An 8212-nucleotide genomic window follows, 5' to 3' on the forward strand; every position below is an offset into this window, starting at 1 on the left:
TTCCTAACATCATGAGTAAATTATGTGAGGCATACTAACAAGACATAGAGAAATAATAGAAATGTAATGTGTACTGTGATATATACCTATTATGCAATAATCTTAGGGTTAAAAAATACTGTGTATTAACAGCAGAGCAGTGTGATAGGATGCTAAGGCAAATATCCTGTCACAAAGTGAAAGATTAAAAGATTAAAGATGTAATTATTCCTCCAAGTCTCATTTTGGTTTCTATGTCATTTGACCACCTCTTCTTAAGTAAATGCCTAAACACTCAGACCCATCTGTTCCTCTTTTCAACGGTGCTCATGCTCTTCCTCATCTCCCTGATGGACAATGCCCTCATGATTGTGCTCATCCATGAGGACCCCAGCGGCACACACCCATGTACTTCCTGCTTAGCCAGCTCTCCCTCATGGACATGATGCTGGTCTCCACCATAGTCCCCCAAATGGCAACCAACTACCTGACGGGCACCAGGTCCATCTCTCCTGCTGGCTGTGGAGCTTGTTTTTTACTGTTTCCCATAACATAACTTTCTCTCTAAATTTATCACCTGGAAATACAGTTTAAGGGTCTCCAACGTCACTCCATAGCACAGTTCCAAGCTCTGTCGTATCCAGACTGCATGTCAGGCCTGAGGACCCCTGGGCTCTATCCAGTTCTGCTCTGCCAGTCCCTGTCAATTGAGCATTTTCTTTTCTAGAAATGTGGAAAGCTTTGTGCACATAAAAGACTATTTGCCATTATTTGTTTGATTATATCTGCTGAAATGAGAAATGCTAAAACCTCAGTTAATCACCTCTCTTTTTCTCCAGAGACAAAGAAAAAGGCAGTGTCAAGAAATCCAGCTAATTCTGCGTCAGCTGCAGTCTACCTGCACCCTCTGCCCGCTACCCACTCCACGATAACCCCAGGTACGGTGTTTGCTTTTCCAGACATGGAGAGAATGGGACTAGAGTTTTCATTCAGTAGTTGACTCTCCTCCTACTGATGCTGATGGTGCTGGATCTCCCGTGGGGTCCTGGCTGGCTCTGTTAGGGGACGTGTAGGTGAGGAATGAGGAGAGACGGGGGGCCAACCTGGCTCTGGGAATGTGAGCTTCTGTCTTTGGGTCTCAGGGCTGCGAGATCCCTTCCCTCCAGTAGCAGGGCTCAGCAGGGGTCAGGTTTGGCAGTGGATCCCCCAGGATGTGAGCTGGCTGCCCTGCCCAGCAAGCTCTTCACCCCCACACCTGCTAACAGCCACTTGACCTTAGGCCTGCTGAAGCCTGAAAGGTCACAGAGTGTCCAAGAACTTTCCCACATCATCATGCACTTGGAGAAACCTGGGATCCAAGATGGTGACAAGCAGGGAAAGTTTAGCTTATGTAAAACAGGCAGTAGAGTAGATAAAATTGCTGCCTGTTCAAGCCGTGCCAGATCCAAGATAGCGGCCAGCAGGAGGCTGATGAAGGAGATTGACGAAATCCACAAATGTGGAATGAAAGACTTCCGTAACATCCAGGTTGATGAAGCTAATTTATTGACTTGGTGAGGGCTTATTGTTCCTGACAACCCTCCATATGATAAGGGGGCTTTCAGAATCGAAATCAACTTTCCAGCAGAGTACCCACTCAAAGCACCGAAGATCATATTTAAAACAAAGATCTGTCACCCGAACATCGATGAAAAGGGGCAGGTCTGTCTGCCAGGAATTAATGCTGAAAACTGGAAGCCAGCAACCAGAACCGGCCAAGTAATCCAGTCCCTCACAGCACTGGTGAACGACCCCCAGCCCGAGCACCCACTTCGGGCTGACATAGCTGAAGAATACTCTAAGGACCATAAAAAATTCTGTAAGAACGCTGAAGACGTTCCAAAGAAATACGGGGAGAAGCGACCTGTGGACTAAACTCGGCCGCAACGGATTCCAGCGAGTGTGAGCAGAGACCCCGCAAAGCAGGACACTGCGGAAAATCGACACGTGCCGCAGCCTGGCGTTTGCTTGTGGCAGGTACTAACTTTCTACAGTTTTCTTAATCAGACGTGGTCTAGGTAACCTGTAAAGAAAGGATTAAAAATTTAAGGTGTTCTAAAAAAAAAAAGAAAATAGCTACCTGTTCATGACAAAAGTTGAGAAGCCAATTAACCTGCTGTCCCACCCCCTTATCCCAAGTTCCTGTTCTGCTCCCTGGGTTGTGTAGAAGGAACCAGTAAGCCTGGGATGTGGAGACATGACAGCTTTCGACAGGACAGAGTCTTCTCCAGCCTCATCCTATGTCTGCAGTGTCCTCACAGCCATCTTGGCTGACTGAGCCGCTTCCCCAATGGCCTCCAAGTCCACCTGCAGACAAGCCAGAGGCTGTGTTGTGCATGGTCCCCATGTGATGCTGAGGGGCTCTGGGCACAAGTTACTCCTGCATTCCCCACGGCCAGCCAGCCTGAGGCTCAGGGTGCCCTGGATGCACCCTACCTGGCAGGCTCTTCTGCCCCTGGACCAGAGGCGTAATGAGACAGTTATGTAGAGTAGCCGTCTGCAGAAGCCTGCAGTGGCCTGAATGCAGAAGCTGGGGATGGCTGCAGAACCCTCATGAGGGACATGAGGACACCATTGTCCACCTCATCCCCACTAGTCCTGCTGCCCAAGAGAGCATGGGCTGAAAGGTGGGTTCGGGCAGTGCATGCTTCATGTGTGTGTGAAGCATCGAGGGTGTGAAAGGTTCCCAACTTGTGGGGCCATGGGTCTCTTAGCACTGTGGCTTTAGTCCCCAGCCCCCTACCATGGTCCTGCTGTCCTGAGGCTCTATCTGCTGTAGGTCTCATCTGCTTTTGGTTTCAGTGCATGGTTTCCTCAGCAACAAAGCAGGCTCAGGCTGGGTCCCAGGGAGTACTGTCTCCTTCTCAGCAGGACAATGCTTTAAGGAAGAAGCACTTAGTAAAGATTTGGGGGTCCAAGTGGGACTCTTGGATGGATAGCTACTGTTCAAATATTACTCCAAATTGCATACAACTAGATTGAGTTGGATTGTTTCTTCCCATGTGACTTCCCTCGAGAGCAGTGCATTCACTAGTGCCAAAGGCCTACTGGACACTAAACAGATGGAAGGGATCCGTCCCTGGGCTCATGGAGGTAGCATCCTGAGAGACACTGACACAGTGCAGTGAAGCAATGTCGGTGACTCCTGGGACCAGTGTGTGACCTCAGGGGATGGACAGAGGGGACTGGGCGATGGACTAGTTTGTAGAGGGAGGTGTTCTCTGAGGAGTTCCTGCGGCAACCCTAAGTGGTAAGGTGCGTGGAGTTTGGGAGCAGCACTCCAGGGGAGATAGGTAGTGAAAGGGGGTGACATGCAGACATGGGGCGCTAAAGGGTGCGGTAGACTGAGGAATCCACAGGAGGTCTGAGCAGGACCAGCGTGGGATACAGGGGATTGCGTAGTTTTCACTCATTCCTCCACAGGGACATCAGCTCAATGGGCAGAGGAGAGCAACCCAGGCAGATGGGTGTTTACCGGAAGGGAGTCCAGGAGGGCATTTTGGTTTGGGGCATGAGCGAGTAGGAGAGTGGGGCCATTTGTGAAGCTGAACTGGGGAGACCATTCCTGGATTTGTGTAGCATTGTCCCACAGGGTTTTCTTCCTTTTCACAGTGGATAGCAGAGGTCTACCGAGGTTTCTACAAGTTGCAGCACAACCATACTCCCTTGAGACTCACTGTGTGTTGTGACACTCTGAGAACCCTGTTTCAGGTGAGTCTACTTAGGGCATGGCTGCAGCTGCACCTGGAACAGCCCCTCCAGCTCACCACCCTGCAGTCAGGTCTTCCCACTGCTGCCAAACTGAGGGGTGCAGTATGAGCAAGTTTAAACCGTCTTCAGTTTTCCCCTGTGGAATTGAAATGCTGAATTTGAGAGTGTGGTTTAAGGAGCTCACTTCCATTTCAGGAAATCCACACCTTGAAGGAAATGTTCAGGGTTAATTTTGGCAACAGAGTTTCCCAAAGAGATGTCTTAATTTGCCCTGAATGAATGGACTCCCCCATCTGTGGGGTGAGTCATGATGGACTGTAGAGAGAGCTGTTCTGGAAGAAACAGAGATGGTTTGAACTGCCTGATCCGTACTTTGGGGGGTTCAAGGATATTCTCTTTATCCTGTCTTATTGTGATGATCTGAAAAGTCACCTTACTCCAGCAGTTCTGTGTGATGTGGGTTCCGAAGTGCAAGAGGAGAGGCTCGCTTTGGCTAAACAGAGCAAGAGGTTGCCAGTCAGGAGGCAAGCACCTGGGGTTTGCAGCCCAGAGGAGGCCGGACCAGGGCTGGGCATGGTCCTGGGGGTAGGCCTGAAAGGAGAATACTTCATGAGACCCCTGGTCCTCTGTTCAGTGGTGAGTGGTCTGCTTCCCCTAGAGAGTGCCAGAGTGGATGTGAGAGGACCCCGACCTGCCCCAGGCTGATGAAGAGAGAGGGAGAGTCTAGCCTTTGGGCCTTCCAGGTGAGCTGACTACCAGGCTATGCTCCCTTTGTGACTCCACTGTGATGGCTTGGATGAGGGTAAAGGTCATTCCAAAGCTGGCATTTCCAAAAGTGAGTAGAGAGGGGAACTTGTGTCTCATTTCACACCAGTCAGCCCACCAGCTCGGGCTCACCTTTTCTATGAGGCCTGAGCTCCCTCTGCAACTCCTGGGAGGACGATATCTAGGATGAGGACACTCATAAGAGGGGCCACCTTGACTTGAGTTTTGAACAAGCCCAACAGCAATGCCAGCCATCTCCGAAGATGGCTGGAAGAAGGAAGGAAGGGAAGGAAGGAAGAAGCCCATCCTTCTTCCACCAACATAAACAAAATTTCTCAGCTGACATCCATACATGGAACACACTTTTCCTAAAATCTTCCCCTCCCAACTAGACTTTGGGTCCTTAGAAAGGTCTCATCCATGCACAGAAATAAATTCAGCAAACAACATGTTTTTGGCTGTCGTGTGCCCTCATCTCTTGCTTCTGGTAAGAATGACAGGAAGATGTGACATTCCCCACAGGTACACTGTAACTTCACGGCTATGTTTGGCCAGCCTTCAGTTTCTTCTTCTGGTTTGAGCACATAACTGGGGCTTCCCATACTAGCCACACTCCTGTAGACCCACCACCTGCTCACACACCGGAATGAAGGAGATCCAGAGTCACATGACATAACACCCCAAATATGCAAGATGGATAATTAAGAACAGTCACCATGCCAATGTCCAGAAAAATGTCATCTTGAATATGCCACACAATCCAAAGTTCGCCAAGATCAATGATGACCTAGGTGTTGGGATTTCCAATGGGTTTGGAAGGAACCATTATAAAAAAGCTTCAAAAATCTATTGCAGGAGGCGCCTGGGTGGCTCAGTCGTTAAGTGTCTGCCTTCGGCTCAGGTCATGATCCCAGGGTCCTGGGATCAAGCCCCACATCAGGCTTTCTGCTCAGCTGGAGGCCTGCTTCTTCCTCTCCCACTCCCCCTGCTTGTGTTCTCTCTCTCGCTGTGTCTCTCTCTGTCAAATAAAAAAAAAAAATCTTAAAAAAAAAAAAAAAAAAAAAATCTATTGCAGTTGGGATTGAATGAAATGAAAGTAAGTCTCAGGACAGAAAGATATAAAAAAGAACATAATTAACAATTAGAATGGAAAAAAAATAACAAAAATTTTTGCAACGCAGTAAATTGGCTCAGTAGGACAATGTAGATGACAGAGGAAAGAGTCAGTACCTTGAAGGTAGAACAACAGAAAGTATCTCATCTGAACAATGGAGAGAAAAAAAATCTACAAAAACAAAAATCTATTCATGTCACAAGAGTCCCAGAATGAGAAAAAAAGAAAAGGAGGGATTAAAAAGTATTTCAAGGAAATGTAAAGGAAAAAAAAAAAAAAAAAAAGAATATTTCGAGAAAACATGGCTGATTATCTCCCAAATTTGACAGAAAACACGAGCCTAAAAATGAAGAAAATAAACAAAACCCAAACAGAGGGAACCCCAAGACATCTGTCAAGACACATGATATAGACTAAATTTGATCCCCCATCCCACTCACATGTTTCAGTTCTAACCCCTATGAAACTGGACCTGGCACCTTGGGATGAACATAGGTTGAGTTAGGTCACAAGGTTAGGGCTCTCATGATGGGGTTAGCATGCTTATGAGAACAGACACAGAGAACTTTCACTCTCCATGCACACCAGCAAAGAAAGGTTATGTGAGCACAAAGCCAGAAGGTGGCTATCGACAAAGCTCCAGGAGGGTAGGCTTCCTCAGAACCTGATCAAATTGGTGCCTTATGTTGGACTTCTACCCAGCAGAACTGTGAGAAAATGCATTACAGATGTTTAGCCATTTTCTGAACCTAGCATTTGGTGCATTTTTGTACAAGACAAGAAAGGAGGATTCATAGGGCATAACACTGGACTTTATCAAGATTAAAACCTTCTATTGTAGTAAAGATCTTGTTAGGAGGATGAAAAAACAAGCTATAGACTAAGTGAATATATTTGCAAACCACTAATCTGACAAAGAACTTCTATCTATAATATATAAAAAACCAACACTCAACAGGAGGAGGAAAAAAAAAAAAACTATCCAAATAGCAAATGGGTAAAAGACATGAACAGACATTTCAGCAAAGAGAACATGCACATGGCAAATAAGCACAAGAAAAAACTGTACATTAGTTGCCATGAGGGAAATGTAAAGGAAAAACTTGATTGAAAATCACTACTACCTACCTTTTAGGACAGCTCGTTAATATAAAACACAGTAAAAACTTCAAATGCCCCAGGCGCTACGGGAAGCTTGCAGGAAACAAATGCTACCAGAGAGCAAACTCGAGCAGATTACTTATCCCAGACTGGCAAGGGCGGGGCAATTCCACCCCCGGCAAAGACATTTGGGAACCATGGCAACAGGCCCCTCCCCCAGAAGATCAGCGAGAACAGCCAGCCAAGACCAAGTTTACCGATCAATGAGAACGGCAGAACTCCAGCGCTAGGGGAATACTGCAGATAGAATTCATGACTTTGTTACTATGATTCTTTAGCCTTTCAAAGTTAATTTTTTTAACTGTCTTTTTTTTTATTATTTCTTTTTCCCTTTTTCAAACAACATCCTTTCAATCCCTTTTTTAAGACAAATATTTTTTATTTTTCATTTTTAGAGTCATATTCTATCCCTTCATAGTAGTTACCCTTATTTTTGGTATATATATAACTTGTTCTCTCTTTCAAATTTTGAGATACAGTTTCTTCTAACAGACCAAAATATACCCTAAATCTCTAGTGAATGGCTTTGTTCTAGTCTCCTGCCTGATCACATTCTCTCCCCCCCTTTTTTTTAAAATCCTCTTCTTTCTTTTTTTCAACCAACTTCTTATCTTATCAATTCCTCTTATAAAATCTTTTATAACTTTCATCTTTACACTCATACCCCATCCCTTCATAGTATTAATCCTTATTTTTGTACATATATAAGTTTTTCTTTCATTAAAATTTTGGGAGGCACTTTCTTCTAACAGAGCAAAACACTCCCAAAATGTAATGTGTGGCACTGCTCTATGCACCATCCTGATCATATTTGATCATATTCTGTTTTTGTTTTGTTTTGTTTTTGTTTGTTTTTATCTTTTTCTTTTTCTTTTTTTTTTTTTCCTTTCCCTTTCTTTTCCCTCGTTTTTAGGTCTTTTCTGATCTGTTCAGTGTATATTTTCTGGGGACATTGTTACCCCGTTAGCATTTTGTTCTCTCATTCATCTATTCTCCTCTGGACAAAATGACAAGATGGAAAAAATCACCCCAACAAAAAGAACAAGAGACAGTGCCGACTGCCAGGGACCTAATCAATACGGACATTAGTATGACGTCAGAACTAGAGTTCAGAATGATGATTTTCAAGATACTAGCTGTGCTTGAAAAAAACATGGAAGATATTAGAGAAACCCATTCTGGAGAAATAAAAGAACTAAAATCTAACCAAGTCGAAATCAAAAAGGCTGTTAATGAGGTGCAATCAAAAATGGAGGCTCTAACTGCTAGGATAAATGAGGCCGAAGAGAGAATTAGTGATATAGAAGAACAAATGATGGAAAATAAAGAAGCTGAGAAAAAGATAAACAACTATTGGATCACGGAGGCAGAATTGGAGAGATAAGTGATACCATAAGACGAAACAACATTAGAATAATTGGTATCCCAGAAGAAGAAAGAGAG

At 45.1% G+C, this 8212-nt stretch overlaps 1 pseudogene; it reads left to right on the forward strand.

The window, feature by feature from the left end:
• Positions 1–1434: 1434 nt before the first annotated feature.
• On the forward strand, positions 1435–1893 carry LOC123323594 (annotated as a pseudogene).
• Positions 1894–8212: the final 6319 nt, after the last annotated feature.

Source organism: Neomonachus schauinslandi, chromosome Y (genome assembly GCF_002201575.2).
Source record: "Neomonachus schauinslandi chromosome Y, ASM220157v2, whole genome shotgun sequence".
Lineage (NCBI taxonomy): Eukaryota > Metazoa > Chordata > Mammalia > Carnivora > Phocidae > Neomonachus > Neomonachus schauinslandi.